The following is a 20,326-nucleotide window of genomic DNA, read 5'->3' as shown; positions in this document are numbered from 1 at the left end:
GTCTTAAAGCTCACAGCAACCCAGTACTGTACTTCAACGAAAGAGCGTATTAACATCCTTCATTATTCACTAGACAGAAGTCCTGTGAGGAAGAAGTGTCAGAGCCGGCTTGAAAACAAATCCACTCAGCTCCTGCAAGCATTACACCCTCGGACAAACTGCTGGCAGCACAGCCTCACTGGTGTGAAACCACGATGTCATACCCAAACGCGTGGCTGAATCGATTCAGTGACAGCGCGCTGCGCGCTCTCATTGACATGAAGAATTTCCTCCACTGGCTGAGCAGCAGAGTTTTCTGCACCTGCGGGCAAATTCTGTATGCGGTCACGACCAGGCTTCCACCTCTGACTCTGACCATTCAGCTGCCTGGGATCACTTTCACGTTACAGAGAGATGGCCAAGTTCGAAGGATCACCGTCGACCTGCCCCCTGTGTGAAGGCTGAACGCAAAGACGCATGGAGTTGGACGTCCAAGCATTATCCGTGTGCTCGGTTTAAAAGAAGAGTTACCCACGAGAATTTGTCTGTTAAGTTTCAGAGTTTTCATAAAGTGATGACACAGATTAAAAATATACTCTCAACTGTAAGAAGGACATCTTTATTTATTATAGCACACACGCAGAAAACGTGTGCGTTATTGCAGAGAGTATATAACGCGAGGTGGAAATAGCGGATAAGATGCATTGTGATTGACATGTGATGCTCATGTATATGCTGGTGATCGTCAATAAAGCTTCTCTCTCTTGCGAATGAGTTCAAGTGAGAAAATGGATTGTGGCTATTGTGTGTTTATTTCCTCCACAGTTGTCCTCGGAGCAGTCTAGATATTCGCGCCAGAATTCCTGCGTATTTTCACCTCTGCTAACAGGTTATGGGCGCAGAGTAGCTAAGACTGCCTAGAGAAAGTGAAGTGTTTTGCCACCTAGGGCGCCACCGCTGCCCTGAGAAATGCTGGTGAGCCATTGAGCGAGGGGCAATGTGTAGCACTGGTTCGCAAGAAGTGCCAGGATCATGTCACACAAAGTGAATTTGCAATGACTTTTGCCGAATTCATTGGGAAACTATGGAGCTACGAGAGCACTGAGAGAGTGGGCGCCAGCACATCAGAGAACAGCGTGCACGACCGGCTTCAAAACCCGCGTGTGAAAATACAAACGAGCGAGTAGCCAGGAACACGAACATGTGTGTTCCCTTTAGTGCACAACTGTGTAATCCAGATGCGGACTAAAGGGACACAAGGCTAGAAGGTGGCGGAGCGAGTGTTAAAGCCACTGCTGGCGCTGATACTTTGTGGCTATGTGTGAGCGCAGGAAGACAGGAAAGAAATGTGAATGTATTTTTAAGGTGTGTGTTGAGGAAGAATGTTTTAAAAGTGTCCGTGCGCATCCGTGTGTATAGAGGAATCAAAGTATACGCCAAATCACGCTCCGCTCAGAGGTTCTTAAACACACACAGCGAGCCACACTCACCTCTGCCAGTTTAGCTCACTGCGATAGTACGCTGGCAAGTAGTGCATGGAGGTGAACGTCGCGAGTTCGAGGCCTCGCCTTCCCACAACAAAGTTTTGACTGCTTGACTTGTTGCTGCGTGTGGAGCAAATGGACAAATCCTCGTGTATTTGACTTGCATTTCAGCAAGTCGGAGGAAATACAGCAAAAAGCGACCCTGCTCGCCGAACATACAACGAAGACACAGCCGCAACAGCCTCTCAACTCCATCGTACTGGAGCGCTCAGCAGCGGGGAACTTCACTTCACTTCATGAAAGGACAAATCATGATGTATTTGACTTGCATTACAGCAAGTCGGAGGAAATACAGCAAAAAGCGACCCTGCTCGCCGAACATACAACGAAGACACGGCCGTAACAGCCTCTCAACTCGGTCGTGCTTAGCAGCGGGGAACTTCACTTCACTTCATGAAAAGACAGTATTAACATACCCGTAAAGAGTGAGGCTCAAAGCACAAAACGACACATAACGCACAGGAATAGCAGTGTGGAGCCATAGAACGAGGTGGAAACAGGCCAGCCTGGACGGCGCTCGACAAAAGCCCAATATTAACATACTTCAAACTTCACCAGATAGAAGACGTGCAAGGAGGAAGTCTCAGACCTACTCGGCTGCTACAAGCATTACACCCTCGGACAAACTCCACGAGATAGAAGACCTGCGAGGAGAAAGTCTTAAAGCTCACAGCAACCCAGTACTGTACTTCAACTAAAGAGCGTATTAACATCCTTCATTATTCACTAGACAGAAGTCCTGTGAGGAAGAAGTGTCAGAGCCGGCTTGAAAACAAATCCACTCAGCTCCTGCAAGCATTACACCCTCGGACAAACTGCTGGCAGCACAGCCTCACTGGTGTGAAACCACGATGTCATACCCAAACGCGTGGCTGAATCGATTCAGTGACAGCGCGCTGCGCGCTCTCATTGACATGAAGAATTTCCTCCACTGGCTGAGCAGCAGAGTTTTCTGCACCTGCGGGCAAATTCTGTATTCGGTCACGACCAGGCTTCCACCTCTGACTCTGACCATTCAGCTGCCTGGGATCACTTTCACGTTACAGAGAGATGGCCAAGTTCGAAGGATCACCGTCGACCTGCCCCCTGTGTGAAGGCTGAACGCAAAGACGCATGGAGTTGGACGTCCAAGCATTATCCGTGTGCTCGGTTTAAAAGAAGAGTTACCCACGAGAATTTGTCTGTTAAGTTTCAGAGTTTTCATAAAGTGATGACACAGATTAAAAATATACTCTCAACTGTAAGAAGGACATCTTTATTTATTATAGCACACACGCAGAAAACGTGTGCGTTATTGCAGAGAGTATATAACGCGAGGTGGAAATAGCGGATAAGATGCATTGTGATTGACATGTGATGCTCATGTATATGCTGGTGATCGTCAATAAAGCTTCTCTCTCTTGCGAATGAGTTCAAGTGAGAAAATGGATTGTGGCTATTGTGTGTTTATTTCCTCCACAGTTGTCCTCGGAGCAGTCTAGATATTCGCGCCAGAATTCCTGCGTATTTTCACCTCTGCTAACAGGTTATGGGCGCAGAGTAGCTAAGACTGCCTAGAGAAAGTGAAGTGTTTTGCCACCTAGGGCGCCACCGCTGCCCTGAGAAATGCTGGTGAGCCATTGAGCGAGGGGCAATGTGTAGCACTGGTTCGCAAGAAGTGCCAGGATCATGTCACACAAAGTGAATTTGCAATGACTTTTGCCGAATTCATTGGGAAACTATGGAGCTACGAGAGCACTGAGAGAGTGGGCGCCAGCACATCAGAGAACAGCGTGCACGACCGGCTTCAAAACCCGCGTGTGAAAATACAAACGAGCGAGTAGCCAGGAACACGAACATGTGTGTTCCCTTTAGTGCACAACTGTGTAATCCAGATGCGGACTAAAGGGACACAAGGCTAGAAGGTGGCGGAGCGAGTGTTAAAGCCACTGCTGGCGCTGATACTTTGTGGCTATGTGTGAGCGCAGGAAGACAGGAAAGAAATGTGAATGTATTTTTAAGGTGTGTGTTGAGGAAGAATGTTTTAAAAGTGTCCGTGCGCATCCGTGTGTATAGAGGAATCAAAGTATACGCCAAATCACGCTCCGCTCAGAGGTTCTTAAACACACACAGCGAGCCACACTCACCTCTGCCAGTTTAGCTCACTGCGATAGTACGCTGGCAAGTAGTGCATGGAGGTGAACGTCGCGAGTTCGAGGCCTCGCCTTCCCACAACAAAGTTTTGACTGCTTGACTTGTTGCTGCGTGTGGAGCAAATGGACAAATCCTCGTGTATTTGACTTGCATTTCAGCAAGTCGGAGGAAATACAGCAAAAAGCGACCCTGCTCGCCGAACATACAACGAAGACACAGCCGCAACAGCCTCTCAACTCCATCGTACTGGAGCGCTCAGCAGCGGGGAACTTCACTTCACTTCATGAAAGGACAAATCATCATGTATTTGACTTGCATTACAGCAAGTCGGAGGAAATGCAGCAGAAAGCGACCCTGCTCGCCGAACATACAACGAAGACACAGCCGCAACAGCCTCTCAACTCCGTCGTACTGGAGCGCTCAGCAGCGGGGAACTTCACTTCATGAAAAGACAAATGGACAAATCATGATGTATTTGACTTGCATTACAGCAAGTCGGAGGAAATACAGCAAAAAGCGACCCTGCTCGCCGAACATACAACGAAGACACGGCCGTAACAGCCTCTCAACTCGGTCGTGCTTAGCAGCGGGGAACTTCACTTCACTTCATGAAAAGACAGTATTAACATACCCGTAAAGAGTGAGGCTCAAAGCACAAAACGACACATAACGCACAGGAATAGCAGTGTGGAGCCATAGAACGAGGTGGAAACAGGCCAGCCTGGACGGCGCTCGACAAAAGCCCAATATTAACATACTTCAAACTTCACCAGATAGAAGACGTGCAAGGAGGAAGTCTCAGACCTACTCGGCTGCTACAAGCATTACACCCTCGGACAAACTCCACGAGATAGAAGACCTGCGAGGAGAAAGTCTTAAAGCTCACAGCAACCCAGTACTGTACTTCAACTAAAGAGCGTATTAACATCCTTCATTATTCACTAGACAGAAGTCCTGTGAGGAAGAAGTGTCAGAGCCGGCTTGAAAACAAATCCACTCAGCTCCTGCAAGCATTACACCCTCGGACAAACTGCTGGCAGCACAGCCTCACTGGTGTGAAACCACGATGTCATACCCAAACGCGTGGCTGAATCGATTCAGTGACAGCGCGCTGCGCGCTCTCATTGACATGAAGAATTTCCTCCACTGGCTGAGCAGCAGAGTTTTCTGCACCTGCGGGCAAATTCTGTATTCGGTCACGACCAGGCTTCCACCTCTGACTCTGACCATTCAGCTGCCTGGGATCACTTTCACGTTACAGAGAGATGGCCAAGTTCGAAGGATCACCGTCGACCTGCCCCCTGTGTGAAGGCTGAACGCAAAGACGCATGGAGTTGGACGTCCAAGCATTATCCGTGTGCTCGGTTTAAAAGAAGAGTTACCCACGAGAATTTGTCTGTTAAGTTTCAGAGTTTTCATAAAGTGATGACACAGATTAAAAATATACTCTCAACTGTAAGAAGGACATCTTTATTTATTATAGCACACACGCAGAAAACGTGTGCGTTATTGCAGAGAGTATATAACGCGAGGTGGAAATAGCGGATAAGATGCATTGTGATTGACATGTGATGCTCATGTATATGCTGGTGATCGTCAATAAAGCTTCTCTCTCTTGCGAATGAGTTCAAGTGAGAAAATGGATTGTGGCTATTGTGTGTTTATTTCCTCCACAGTTGTCCTCGGAGCAGTCTAGATATTCGCGCCAGAATTCCTGCGTATTTTCACCTCTGCTAACAGGTTATGGGCGCAGAGTAGCTAAGACTGCCTAGAGAAAGTGAAGTGTTTTGCCACCTAGGGCGCCACCGCTGCCCTGAGAAATGCTGGTGAGCCATTGAGCGAGGGGCAATGTGTAGCACTGGTTCGCAAGAAGTGCCAGGATCATGTCACACAAAGTGAATTTGCAATGACTTTTGCCGAATTCATTGGGAAACTATGGAGCTACGAGAGCACTGAGAGAGTGGGCGCCAGCACATCAGAGAACAGCGTGCACGACCGGCTTCAAAACCCGCGTGTGAAAATACAAACGAGCGAGTAGCCAGGAACACGAACATGTGTGTTCCCTTTAGTGCACAACTGTGTAATCCAGATGCGGACTAAAGGGACACAAGGCTAGAAGGTGGCGGAGCGAGTGTTAAAGCCACTGCTGGCGCTGATACTTTGTGGCTATGTGTGAGCGCAGGAAGACAGGAAAGAAATGTGAATGTATTTTTAAGGTGTGTGTTGAGGAAGAATGTTTTAAAAGTGTCCGTGCGCATCCGTGTGTATAGAGGAATCAAAGTATACGCCAAATCACGCTCCGCTCAGAGGTTCTTAAACACACACAGCGAGCTACACTCACCTCTGCCAGTTTAGCTCACTGCGATAGTACGCTGGCAAGTAGTGCATGGAGGTGAACGTTGCGAGTTCGAGGCCTCGCCTTCCCACAACAAAGTTTTGACTGCTTGACTTGTTGCTGCGTGTGGAGCAAATGGACAAATCCTCGTGTATTTGACTTGCATTTCAGCAAGTCGGAGGAAATACAGCAAAAAGCGACCCTGCTCGCCGAACATACAACGAAGACACAGCCGCAACAGCCTCTCAACTCCATCGTACTGGAGCGCTCAGCAGCGGGGAACTTCACTTCACTTCATGAAAAGACAAATCATCATGTATTTGACTTGCATTACAGCAAGTTGGAGGAAATGCAGCAAAAAGCGACCCTGCTCGCCGAACATACAACGAAGACACGGCCGTAACAGCCTCTCAACTCGGTCGTGCTTAGCAGCGGGGAACTTCACTTCACTTCATGAAAAGACAGTATTAACATACCCGTAAAGAGTGAGGCTCAAAGCACAAAACGACACATAACGCACAGGAATAGCAGTGTGGAGCCATAGAACGAGGTGGAAACAGGCCAGCCTGGACGGCGCTCGACAAAAGCCCAATATTAACATACTTCAAACTTCACCAGATAGAAGACGTGCAAGGAGGAAGTCTCAGACCTACTCGGCTGCTACAAGCATTACACCCTCGGACAAACTCCACGAGATAGAAGACCTGCGAGGAGAAAGTCTTAAAGCTCACAGCAACCCAGTACTGTACTTCAACTAAAGAGCGTATTAACATCCTTCATTATTCACTAGACAGAAGTCCTGTGAGGAAGAAGTGTCAGAGCCGGCTTGAAAACAAATCCACTCAGCTCCTGCAAGCATTACACCCTCGGACAAACTGCTGGCAGCACAGCCTCACTGGTGTGAAACCACGATGTCATACCCAAACGCGTGGCTGAATCGATTCAGTGACAGCGCGGTGCGCGCTCTCATTGACATGAAGAATTTCCTCCACTGGCTGAGCAGCAGAGTTTTCTGCACCTGCGGGCAAATTCTGTATGCGGTCACGACCAGGCTTCCACCTCTGACTCTGACCATTCAGCTGCCTGGGATCACTTTCACGTTACAGAGAGATGGCCAAGTTCGAAGGATCACCGTCGACCTGCCCCCTGTGTGAAGGCTGAACGCAAAGACGCATGGAGTTGGACGTCCAAGCATTATCCGTGTGCTCGGTTTAAAAGAAGAGTTACCCACGAGAATTTGTCTGTTAAGTTTCAGAGTTTTCATAAAGTGATGACACAGATTAAAAATATACTCTCAACTGTAAGAAGGACATCTTTATTTATTATAGCACACACGCAGAAAACGTGTGCGTTATTGCAGAGAGTATATAACGCGAGGTGGAAATAGCGGATAAGATGCATTGTGATTGACATGTGATGCTCATGTATATGCTGGTGATCGTCAATAAAGCTTCTCTCTCTTGCGAATGAGTTCAAGTGAGAAAATGGATTGTGGCTATTGTGTGTTTATTTCCTCCACAGTTGTCCTCGGAGCAGTCTAGATATTCGCGCCAGAATTCCTGCGTATTTTCACCTCTGCTAACAGGTTATGGGCGCAGAGTAGCTAAGACTGCCTAGAGAAAGTGAAGTGTTTTGCCACCTAGGGCGCCACCGCTGCCCTGAGAAATGCTGGTGAGCCATTGAGCGAGGGGCAATGTGTAGCACTGGTTCGCAAGAAGTGCCAGGATCATGTCACACAAAGTGAATTTGCAATGACTTTTGCCGAATTCATTGGGAAACTATGGAGCTACGAGAGCACTGAGAGAGTGGGCGCCAGCACATCAGAGAACAGCGTGCACGACCGGCTTCAAAACCCGCGTGTGAAAATACAAACGAGCGAGTAGCCAGGAACACGAACATGTGTGTTCCCTTTAGTGCACAACTGTGTAATCCAGATGCGGACTAAAGGGACACAAGGCTAGAAGGTGGCGGAGCGAGTGTTAAAGCCACTGCTGGCGCTGATACTTTGTGGCTATGTGTGAGCGCAGGAAGACAGGAAAGAAATGTGAATGTATTTTTAAGGTGTGTGTTGAGGAAGAATGTTTTAAAAGTGTCCGTGCGCATCCGTGTGTATAGAGGAATCAAAGTATACGCCAAATCACGCTCCGCTCAGAGGTTCTTAAACACACACAGCGAGCTACACTCACCTCTGCCAGTTTAGCTCACTGCGATAGTACGCTGGCAAGTAGTGCATGGAGGTGAACGTCGCGAGTTCGAGGCCTCGCCTTCCCACAACAAAGTTTTGACTGCTTGACTTGTTGCTGCGTGTGGAGCAAATGGACAAATCCTCGTGTATTTGACTTGCATTTCAGCAAGTCGGAGGAAATACAGCAAAAAGCGACCCTGCTCGCCGAACATACAACGAAGACACAGCCGCAACAGCCTCTCAACTCCATCGTACTGGAGCGCTCAGCAGCGGGGAACTTCACTTCACTTCATGAAAAGACAAATGGACAAATCATGATGTATTTGACTTGCATTACAGCAAGTCGGAGGAAATACAGCAAAAAGCGACCCTGCTCGCCGAACATACAACGAAGACACGGCCGTAACAGCCTCTCAACTCGGTCGTGCTTAGCAGCGGGGAACTTCACTTCACTTCATGAAAAGACAGTATTAACATACCCGTAAAGAGTGAGGCTCAAAGCACAAAACGACACATAACGCACAGGAATAGCAGTGTGGAGCCATAGAACGAGGTGGAAACAGGCCAGCCTGGACGGCGCTCGACAAAAGCCCAATATTAACATACTTCAAACTTCACCAGATAGAAGACGTGCAAGGAGGAAGTCTCAGACCTACTCGGCTGCTACAAGCATTACACCCTCGGACAAACTCCACGAGATAGAAGACCTGCGAGGAGAAAGTCTTAAAGCTCACAGCAACCCAGTACTGTACTTCAACTAAAGAGCGTATTAACATCCTTCATTATTCACTAGACAGAAGTCCTGTGAGGAAGAAGTGTCAGAGCCGGCTTGAAAACAAATCCACTCAGCTCCTGCAAGCATTACACCCTCGGACAAACTGCTGGCAGCACAGCCTCACTGGTGTGAAACCACGATGTCATACCCAAACGCGTGGCTGAATCGATTCAGTGACAGCGCGGTGCGCGCTCTCATTGACATGAAGAATTTCCTCCACTGGCTGAGCAGCAGAGTTTTCTGCACCTGCGGGCAAATTCTGTATGCGGTCACGACCAGGCTTCCACCTCTGACTCTGACCATTCAGCTGCCTGGGATCACTTTCACGTTACAGAGAGATGGCCAAGTTCGAAGGATCACCGTCGACCTGCCCCCTGTGTGAAGGCTGAACGCAAAGACGCATGGAGTTGGACGTCCAAGCATTATCCGTGTGCTCGGTTTAAAAGAAGAGTTACCCACGAGAATTTGTCTGTTAAGTTTCAGAGTTTTCATAAAGTGATGACACAGATTAAAAATATACTCTCAACTGTAAGAAGGACATCTTTATTTATTATAGCACATGTAACCCTGGTTAACATAGCTAACAACAAATAAAAGCCTGTTAGTAAAAACAGTCATAAGAAATATATTACAGGTGATAAATAGTCAATAAATAGATCATAATGGTTAGAAAATTCATTAAAAACATCAGCAATGATATAATTCATGGTATAGGATTTCATTTGTGTTTAAAAACATGTTAAAAGGGTACAGAACTTGCTAATTCATGGTGTTTTATGTTAATTCAGGTAAAATGGCTAAAATATGTGTTGAGACTCTTATTGTGAAAGGGCACGCTGCAGCGTGACTCCTGTGATTAGCCACACCCAATCGGGTTGTTCCTTCTTTTTGATGCTCGAGAGGGAGAAATGCAGACAGTCCTTGCAGAGCTGCTGCTTAAATGAGTGAAAAAATAGTAAAAATAAGCCAAAAATCTACTTAAAGCCATTTTTGTACTCTGGAGAATGTATTTTTGTTTTTCCGACCTGTCCTTGCCTTGGTGACGTTGTGAACATAACCGAACGGGACTTGGTGAGTTCAGAAATTGTCTTTTATTTCATGCAAGAAATTTTTGTTGTATTATATTGCTCATTTCATGCAAATGGAGAGCCAAGGTAGCAGATTTATGTTGTTTTATGTTAAAAACGGTGGATTCGTGCTTAAACGACACACAGGCTGCAGTTCAAAGGCCTTTGAAGGTGTTTCAGCGCGCCATATTGGCGTCACCTCATTTACGGCTAAATAAGCTGGAAAAAAACGGACTTTTACTGTTATTTAAGGGCTACCCGTGTGTTATTTTCGAATGTTTATGCACTTTATTTCGTTGTTATGGTAGGCCATTAAGGTTTGGATCGGGAAATGCCGAGCTAGAATCGGAGTTTGATCCGCTGAGCGAGAAACAAGATGGCGAGCCACCCACGGACCCATTGAACTGTACCGAGCAGGAAAAAGGAAAACGCCCCCTGCTGGACGTTGAGCTCTTTCGCTGATAAAACTGGTAGGATTAATCCATACACCTCTGCAAAAGAACAGCGGACTTTTCAAAGCACTGGATAATCATTCGGAGTAATTCCAGGACTAATAGTTAAAGGACACAAAGACAACTTTCTTTTGTTTATTTGTTTGTTTAAGGGATTTATTCAGCCTTTTGCTGAATTGTTTTCAGTTTTACATTTATTTATTTATTTTTGTAATTTATTTTGGTCAACCTTACATTTTAATGCTGTAATGGTGTTAATGGAAATGTAAATAATTTTGTTGGGTTAAAACAAAATAAGAACTGGTTGAGAATTTAAAGGTGAACCTAGACCAAGATTAAATTAAATCTTGGGCCTAAAGAACTGAACTTGATTTAAAATAACACAGTGTTAATGCAAATAGATCAAAGGATAAACTTGAACTTAGAACTTGAAATAAATAAAACAATAACCTAGGTTGAGAATAACATCCTTCTAAAGCCAAATAAAAGGTTTTGAGATAAATAGGATGAACTAACAGAACATACTGAACTAAGAAGGGGAAAGAAAACATCTTGTTTTCCTTAAATGTGTGATGTTGAATGTTTTATGTAATGTGTCTATAACTGTCTATTCTCTGTCTTCACAAAATAATAAGCCGGCAATTTAAACGTATTTACTGGTCTGTGGTCTTTATTACATGCTACGCTCATTACTGCTCTAGTAGTCGAACCTAACTGGTCCTAGTATACTGTAACGACTCCAGAAGTGTTACACACACACGCAGAAAACGTGTGCGTTATTGCAGAGAGTATATAACGCGAGGTGGAAATAGCGGATAAGATGCATTGTGATTGACATGTGATGCTCATGTATATGCTGGTGATCGTCAATAAAGCTTCTCTCTCTTGCGAATGAGTTCAAGTGAGAAAATGGATTGTGGCTATTGTGTGTTTATTTCCTCCACAGTTGTCCTCGGAGCAGTCTAGATATTCGCGCCAGAATTCCTGCGTATTTTCACCTCTGCTAACAGGTTATGGGCGCAGAGTAGCTAAGACTGCCTAGAGAAAGTGAAGTGTTTTGCCACCTAGGGCGCCACCGCTGCCCTGAGAAATGCTGGTGAGCCATTGAGCGAGGGGCAATGTGTAGCACTGGTTCGCAAGAAGTGCCAGGATCATGTCACACAAAGTGAATTTGCAATGACTTTTGCCGAATTCATTGGGAAACTATGGAGCTACGAGAGCACTGAGAGAGTGGGCGCCAGCACATCAGAGAACAGCGTGCACGACCGGCTTCAAAACCCGCGTGTGAAAATACAAACGAGCGAGTAGCCAGGAACACGAACATGTGTGTTCCCTTTAGTGCACAACTGTGTAATCCAGATGCGGACTAAAGGGACACAAGGCTAGAAGGTGGCGGAGCGAGTGTTAAAGCCACTGCTGGCGCTGATACTTTGTGGCTATGTGTGAGCGCAGGAAGACAGGAAAGAAATGTGAATGTATTTTTAAGGTGTGTGTTGAGGAAGAATGTTTTAAAAGTGTCCGTGCGCATCCGTGTGTATAGAGGAATCAAAGTATACGCCAAATCACGCTCCGCTCAGAGGTTCTTAAACACACACAGCGAGCTACACTCACCTCTGCCAGTTTAGCTCACTGCGATAGTACGCTGGCAAGTAGTGCATGGAGGTGAACGTCGCGAGTTCGAGGCCTCGCCTTCCCACAACAAAGTTTTGACTGCTTGACTTGTTGCTGCGTGTGGAGCAAATGGACAAATCCTCGTGTATTTGACTTGCATTTCAGCAAGTCGGAGGAAATACAGCAAAAAGCGACCCTGCTCGCCGAACATACAACGAAGACACAGCCGCAACAGCCTCTCAACTCCATCGTACTGGAGCGCTCAGCAGCGGGGAACTTCACTTCACTTCATGAAAGGACAAATCATCATGTATTTGACTTGCATTACAGCAAGTTGGAGGAAATGCAGCAAAAAGCGACCCTGCTCGCCGAACATACAACGAAGACACGGCCGTAACAGCCTCTCAACTCGGTCGTGCTTAGCAGCGGGGAACTTCACTTCACTTCATGAAAAGACAGTATTAACATACCCGTAAAGAGTGAGGCTCAAAGCACAAAACGACACATAACGCACAGGAATAGCAGTGTGGAGCCATAGAACGAGGTGGAAACAGGCCAGCCTGGACGGCGCTCGACAAAAGCCCAATATTAACATACTTCAAACTTCACCAGATAGAAGACGTGCAAGGAGGAAGTCTCAGACCTACTCGGCTGCTACAAGCATTACACCCTCGGACAAACTCCACGAGATAGAAGACCTGCGAGGAGAAAGTCTTAAAGCTCACAGCAACCCAGTACTGTACTTCAACGAAAGAGCGTATTAACATCCTTCATTATTCACTAGACAGAAGTCCTGTGAGGAAGAAGTGTCAGAGCCGGCTTGAAAACAAATCCACTCAGCTCCTGCAAGCATTACACCCTCGGACAAACTGCTGGCAGCACAGCCTCACTGGTGTGAAACCACGATGTCATACCCAAACGCGTGGCTGAATCGATTCAGTGACAGCGCGCTGCGCGCTCTCATTGACATGAAGAATTTCCTCCACTGGCTGAGCAGCAGAGTTTTCTGCACCTGCGGGCAAATTCTGTATGCGGTCACGACCAGGCTTCCACCTCTGACTCTGACCATTCAGCTGCCTGGGATCACTTTCACGTTACAGAGAGATGGCCAAGTTCGAAGGATCACCGTCGACCTGCCCCCTGTGTGAAGGCTGAACGCAAAGACGCATGGAGTTGGACGTCCAAGCATTATCCGTGTGCTCGGTTTAAAAGAAGAGTTACCCACGAGAATTTGTCTGTTAAGTTTCAGAGTTTTCATAAAGTGATGACACAGATTAAAAATATACTCTCAACTGTAAGAAGGACATCTTTATTTATTATAGCACACACGCAGAAAACGTGTGCGTTATTGCAGAGAGTATATAACGCGAGGTGGAAATAGCGGATAAGATGCATTGTGATTGACATGTGATGCTCATGTATATGCTGGTGATCGTCAATAAAGCTTCTCTCTCTTGCGAATGAGTTCAAGTGAGAAAATGGATTGTGGCTATTGTGTGTTTATTTCCTCCACAGTTGTCCTCGGAGCAGTCTAGATATTCGCGCCAGAATTCCTGCGTATTTTCACCTCTGCTAACAGGTTATGGGCGCAGAGTAGCTAAGACTGCCTAGAGAAAGTGAAGTGTTTTGCCACCTAGGGCGCCACCGCTGCCCTGAGAAATGCTGGTGAGCCATTGAGCGAGGGGCAATGTGTAGCACTGGTTCGCAAGAAGTGCCAGGATCATGTCACACAAAGTGAATTTGCAATGACTTTTGCCGAATTCATTGGGAAACTATGGAGCTACGAGAGCACTGAGAGAGTGGGCGCCAGCACATCAGAGAACAGCGTGCACGGCCGGCTTCAAAACCCGCGTGTGAAAATACAAACGAGCGAGTAGCCAGGAACACGAACATGTGTGTTCCCTTTAGTGCACAACTGTGTAATCCAGATGCGGACTAAAGGGACACAAGGCTAGAAGGTGGCGGAGCGAGTGTTAAAGCCACTGCTGGCGCTGATACTTTGTGGCTATGTGTGAGCGCTGGAAGACAGGAAAGAAATGTGAATGTATTTTTAAGGTGTGTGTTGAGGAAGAATGTTTTAAAAGTGTCCGTGCGCATCCGTGTGTATAGAGGAATCAAAGTATACGCCAAATCACGCTCCGCTCAGAGGTTCTTAAACACACACAGCGAGCCACACTCACCTCTGCCAGTTTAGCTCACTGCGATAGTACGCTGGCAAGTAGTGCATGGAGGTGAACGTCGCGAGTTCGAGGCCTCGCCTTCCCACAACAAAGTTTTGACTGCTTGACTTGTTGCTGCGTGTGGAGCAAATGGACAAATCCTCGTGTATTTGACTTGCATTTCAGCAAGTCGGAGGAAATACAGCAAAAAGCGACCCTGCTCGCCGAACATACAACGAAGACACAGCCGCAACAGCCTCTCAACTCCATCGTACTGGAGCGCTCAGCAGCGGGGAACTTCACTTCACTTCATGAAAGGACAAATCATCATGTATTTGACTTGCATTACAGCAAGTCGGAGGAAATGCAGCAGAAAGCGACCCTGCTCGCCGAACATACAACGAAGACACAGCCGCAACAGCCTCTCAACTCCGTCGTACTGGAGCGCTCAGCAGCGGGGAACTTCACTTCATGAAAAGACAAATGGACAAATCATGATGTATTTGACTTGCATTACAGCAAGTCGGAGGAAATACAGCAAAAAGCGACCCTGCTCGCCGAACATACAACGAAGACACGGCCGTAACAGCCTCTCAACTCGGTCGTGCTTAGCAGCGGGGAACTTCACTTCACTTCATGAAAAGACAGTATTAACATACCCGTAAAGAGTGAGGCTCAAAGCACAAAACGACACATAACGCACAGGAATAGCAGTGTGGAGCCATAGAACGAGGTGGAAACAGGCCAGCCTGGACGGCGCTCGACAAAAGCCCAATATTAACATACTTCAAACTTCACCAGATAGAAGACGTGCAAGGAGGAAGTCTCAGACCTACTCGGCTGCTACAAGCATTACACCCTCGGACAAACTCCACGAGATAGAAGACCTGCGAGGAGAAAGTCTTAAAGCTCACAGCAACCCAGTACTGTACTTCAACTAAAGAGCGTATTAACATCCTTCATTATTCACTAGACAGAAGTCCTGTGAGGAAGAAGTGTCAGAGCCGGCTTGAAAACAAATCCACTCAGCTCCTGCAAGCATTACACCCTCGGACAAACTGCTGGCAGCACAGCCTCACTGGTGTGAAACCACGATGTCATACCCAAACGCGTGGCTGAATCGATTCAGTGACAGCGCGCTGCGCGCTCTCATTGACATGAAGAATTTCCTCCACTGGCTGAGCAGCAGAGTTTTCTGCACCTGCGGGCAAATTCTGTATTCGGTCACGACCAGGCTTCCACCTCTGACTCTGACCATTCAGCTGCCTGGGATCACTTTCACGTTACAGAGAGATGGCCAAGTTCGAAGGATCACCGTCGACCTGCCCCCTGTGTGAAGGCTGAACGCAAAGACGCATGGAGTTGGACGTCCAAGCATTATCCGTGTGCTCGGTTTAAAAGAAGAGTTACCCACGAGAATTTGTCTGTTAAGTTTCAGAGTTTTCATAAAGTGATGACACAGATTAAAAATATACTCTCAACTGTAAGAAGGACATCTTTATTTATTATAGCACACACGCAGAAAACGTGTGCGTTATTGCAGAGAGTATATAACGCGAGGTGGAAATAGCGGATAAGATGCATTGTGATTGACATGTGATGCTCATGTATATGCTGGTGATCGTCAATAAAGCTTCTCTCTCTTGCGAATGAGTTCAAGTGAGAAAATGGATTGTGGCTATTGTGTGTTTATTTCCTCCACAGTTGTCCTCGGAGCAGTCTAGATATTCGCGCCAGAATTCCTGCGTATTTTCACCTCTGCTAACAGGTTATGGGCGCAGAGTAGCTAAGACTGCCTAGAGAAAGTGAAGTGTTTTGCCACCTAGGGCGCCACCGCTGCCCTGAGAAATGCTGGTGAGCCATTGAGCGAGGGGCAATGTGTAGCACTGGTTCGCAAGAAGTGCCAGGATCATGTCACACAAAGTGAATTTGCAATGACTTTTGCCGAATTCATTGGGAAACTATGGAGCTACGAGAGCACTGAGAGAGTGGGCGCCAGCACATCAGAGAACAGCGTGCACGACCGGCTTCAAAACCCGCGTGTGAAAATACAAACGAGCGAGTAGCCAGGAACACGAACATGTGTGTTCCCTTTAGTGCACAACTGTGTAATCCAGATGCGGACTAAAGGGACACAAGGCTAGAAGGTGGCGGAGCGAGTGTTAAAGCCACTGCTGGCGCTGATACTTTGTGGCTATGTGTGAGCGCAGGAAGACAGGAAAGAAATGTGAATGTATTTTTAAGGTGTGTGTTGAGGAAGAATGTTTTAAAAGTGTCCGTGCGCATCCGTGTGTATAGAGGAATCAAAGTATACGCCAAATCACGCTCCGCTCAGAGGTTCTTAAACACACACAGCGAGCTACACTCACCTCTGCCAGTTTAGCTCACTGCGATAGTACGCTGGCAAGTAGTGCATGGAGGTGAACGTTGCGAGTTCGAGGCCTCGCCTTCCCACAACAAAGTTTTGACTGCTTGACTTGTTGCTGCGTGTGGAGCAAATGGACAAATCCTCGTGTATTTGACTTGCATTTCAGCAAGTCGGAGGAAATACAGCAAAAAGCGACCCTGCTCGCCGAACATACAACGAAGACACAGCCGCAACAGCCTCTCAACTCCATCGTACTGGAGCGCTCAGCAGCGGGGAACTTCACTTCACTTCATGAAAAGACAAATCATCATGTATTTGACTTGCATTACAGCAAGTTGGAGGAAATGCAGCAAAAAGCGACCCTGCTCGCCGAACATACAACGAAGACACGGCCGTAACAGCCTCTCAACTCGGTCGTGCTTAGCAGCGGGGAACTTCACTTCACTTCATGAAAAGACAGTATTAACATACCCGTAAAGAGTGAGGCTCAAAGCACAAAACGACACATAACGCACAGGAATAGCAGTGTGGAGCCATAGAACGAGGTGGAAACAGGCCAGCCTGGACGGCGCTCGACAAAAGCCCAATATTAACATACTTCAAACTTCACCAGATAGAAGACGTGCAAGGAGGAAGTCTCAGACCTACTCGGCTGCTACAAGCATTACACCCTCGGACAAACTCCACGAGATAGAAGACCTGCGAGGAGAAAGTCTTAAAGCTCACAGCAACCCAGTACTGTACTTCAACTAAAGAGCGTATTAACATCCTTCATTATTCACTAGACAGAAGTCCTGTGAGGAAGAAGTGTCAGAGCCGGCTTGAAAACAAATCCACTCAGCTCCTGCAAGCATTACACCCTCGGACAAACTGCTGGCAGCACAGCCTCACTGGTGTGAAACCACGATGTCATACCCAAACGCGTGGCTGAATCGATTCAGTGACAGCGCGGTGCGCGCTCTCATTGACATGAAGAATTTCCTCCACTGGCTGAGCAGCAGAGTTTTCTGCACCTGCGGGCAAATTCTGTATGCGGTCACGACCAGGCTTCCACCTCTGACTCTGACCATTCAGCTGCCTGGGATCACTTTCACGTTACAGAGAGATGGCCAAGTTCGAAGGATCACCGTCGACCTGCCCCCTGTGTGAAGGCTGAACGCAAAGACGCATGGAGTTGGACGTCCAAGCATTATCCGTGTGCTCGGTTTAAAAGAAGAGTTACCCACGAGAATTTGTCTGTTAAGTTTCAGAGTTTTCATAAAGTGATGACACAGATTAAAAATATACTCTCAACTGTAAGAAGGACATCTTTATTTATTATAGCACATGTAACCCTGGTTAACATAGCTAACAACAAATAAAAGCCTGTTAGTAAAAACAGTCATAAGAAATATATTACAGGTGATAAATAGTCAATAAATAGATCATAATGGTTAGAAAATTCATTAAAAACATCAGCAATGATATAATTCATGGTATAGGATTTCATTTGTGTTTAAAAACATGTTAAAAGGGTACAGAACTTGCTAATTCATGGTGTTTTATGTTAATTCAGGTAAAATGGCTAAAATATGTGTTGAGACTCTTATTGTGAAAGGGCACGCTGCAGCGTGACTCCTGTGATTAGCCACACCCAATCGGGTTGTTCCTTCTTTTTGATGCTCGAGAGGGAGAAATGCAGACAGTCCTTGCAGAGCTGCTGCTTAAATGAGTGAAAAAATAGTAAAAATAAGCCAAAAATCTACTTAAAGCCATTTTTGTACTCTGGAGAATGTATTTTTGTTTTTCCGACCTGTCCTTGCCTTGGTGACGTTGTGAACATAACCGAACGGGACTTGGTGAGTTCAGAAATTGTCTTTTATTTCATGCAAGAAATTTTTGTTGTATTATATTGCTCATTTCATGCAAATGGAGAGCCAAGGTAGCAGATTTATGTTGTTTTATGTTAAAAACGGTGGATTCGTGCTTAAACGACACACAGGCTGCAGTTCAAAGGCCTTTGAAGGTGTTTCAGCGCGCCATATTGGCGTCACCTCATTTACGGCTAAATAAGCTGGAAAAAAACGGACTTTTACTGTTATTTAAGGGCTACCCGTGTGTTATTTTCGAATGTTTATGCACTTTATTTCGTTGTTATGGTAGGCCATTAAGGTTTGGATCGGGAAATGCCGAGCTAGAATCGGAGTTTGATCCGCTGAGCGAGAAACAAGATGGCGAGCCACCCACGGACCCATTGAACTGTACCGAGCAGGAAAAAGGAAAACGCCCCCTGCTGGACGTTGAGCTCTTTCGCTGATAAAACTGGTAGGATTAATCCATACACCTCTGCAAAAGAACAGCGGACTTTTCAAAGCACTGGATAATCATTCGGAGTAATTCCAGGACTAATAGTTAAAGGACACAAAGACAACTTTCTTTTGTTTATTTGTTTGTTTAAGGGATTTATTCAGCCTTTTGCTGAATTGTTTTCAGTTTTACATTTATTTATTTATTTTTGTAATTTATTTTGGTCAACCTTACATTTTAATGCTGTAATGGTGTTAATGGAAATGTAAATAATTTTGTTGGGTTAAAACAAAATAAGAACTGGTTGAGAATTTAAAGGTGAACCTAGACCAAGATTAAATTAAATCTTGGGCCTAAAGAACTGAACTTGATTTAAAATAACACAGTGTTAATGCAAATAGATCAAAGGATAAACTTGAACTTAGAACTTGAAATAAATAAAACAATAACCTAGGTTGAGAATAACATCCTTCTAAAGCCAAATAAAAGGTTTTGAGATAAATAGGATGAACTAACAGAACATACTGAACTAAGAAGGGGAAAGAAAACATCTTGTTTTCCTTAAATGTGTGATGTTGAATGTTTTATGTAATGTGTCTATAACTGTCTATTCTCTGTCTTCACAAAATAATAAGCCGGCAATTTAAACGTATTTACTGGTCTGTGGTCTTTATTACATGCTACGCTCATTACTGCTCTAGTAGTCGAACCTAACTGGTCCTAGTATACTGTAACGACTCCAGAAGTGTTACACACACACGCAGAAAACGTGTGCGTTATTGCAGAGAGTATATAACGCGAGGTGGAAATAGCGGATAAGATGCATTGTGATTGACATGTGATGCTCATGTATATGCTGGTGATCGTCAATAAAGCTTCTCTCTCTTGCGAATGAGTTCAAGTGAGAAAATGGATTGTGGCTATTGTGTGTTTATTTCCTCCACAGTTGTCCTCGGAGCAGTCTAGATATTCGCGCCAGAATTCCTGCGTATTTTCACCTCTGCTAACAGGTTATGGGCGCAGAGTAGCTAAGACTGCCTAGAGAAAGTGAAGTGTTTTGCCACCTAGGGCGCCACCGCTGCCCTGAGAAATGCTGGTGAGCCATTGAGCGAGGGGCAATGTGTAGCACTGGTTCGCAAGAAGTGCCAGGATCATGTCACACAAAGTGAATTTGCAATGACTTTTGCCGAATTCATTGGGAAACTATGGAGCTACGAGAGCACTGAGAGAGTGGGCGCCAGCACATCAGAGAACAGCGTGCACGACCGGCTTCAAAACCCGCGTGTGAAAATACAAACGAGCGAGTAGCCAGGAACACGAACATGTGTGTTCCCTTTAGTGCACAACTGTGTAATCCAGATGCGGACTAAAGGGACACAAGGCTAGAAGGTGGCGGAGCGAGTGTTAAAGCCACTGCTGGCGCTGATACTTT

General features: G+C 46.1%; 2 long non-coding RNA genes across 2 annotated transcripts; both read left to right on the top strand.

Moving 5' to 3' along the window:
• The first annotated feature begins 9,517 nt into the window (after positions 1 to 9,517).
• LOC309701932 lies at positions 9,518 to 11,122 on the top strand. Its single transcript, XR_014275307.1, has 2 exons — positions 9,518 to 10,022; positions 10,327 to 11,122. It is a non-coding gene; the product is annotated as an uncharacterized lncRNA (long non-coding RNA).
• Positions 11,123 to 17,941: 6,819 nt separating this feature from the next.
• LOC309701933 lies at positions 17,942 to 19,546 on the top strand. Its single transcript, XR_014275308.1, has 2 exons — positions 17,942 to 18,446; positions 18,751 to 19,546. It is a non-coding gene; the product is annotated as an uncharacterized lncRNA (long non-coding RNA).
• The last annotated feature ends 780 nt before the right edge of the window (positions 19,547 to 20,326 follow it).

The sequence above is a fragment of the Aulonocara stuartgranti genome, assembly GCF_965226115.1.
Source record: "Aulonocara stuartgranti genome assembly, chromosome: 3".
NCBI classification, from domain to species: Eukaryota; Metazoa; Chordata; class Actinopteri; order Cichliformes; family Cichlidae; genus Aulonocara; species Aulonocara stuartgranti.
Note: the sequence above shows the minus strand (reverse complement) of the source record. Positions and strands in the feature narration are given on the sequence as shown.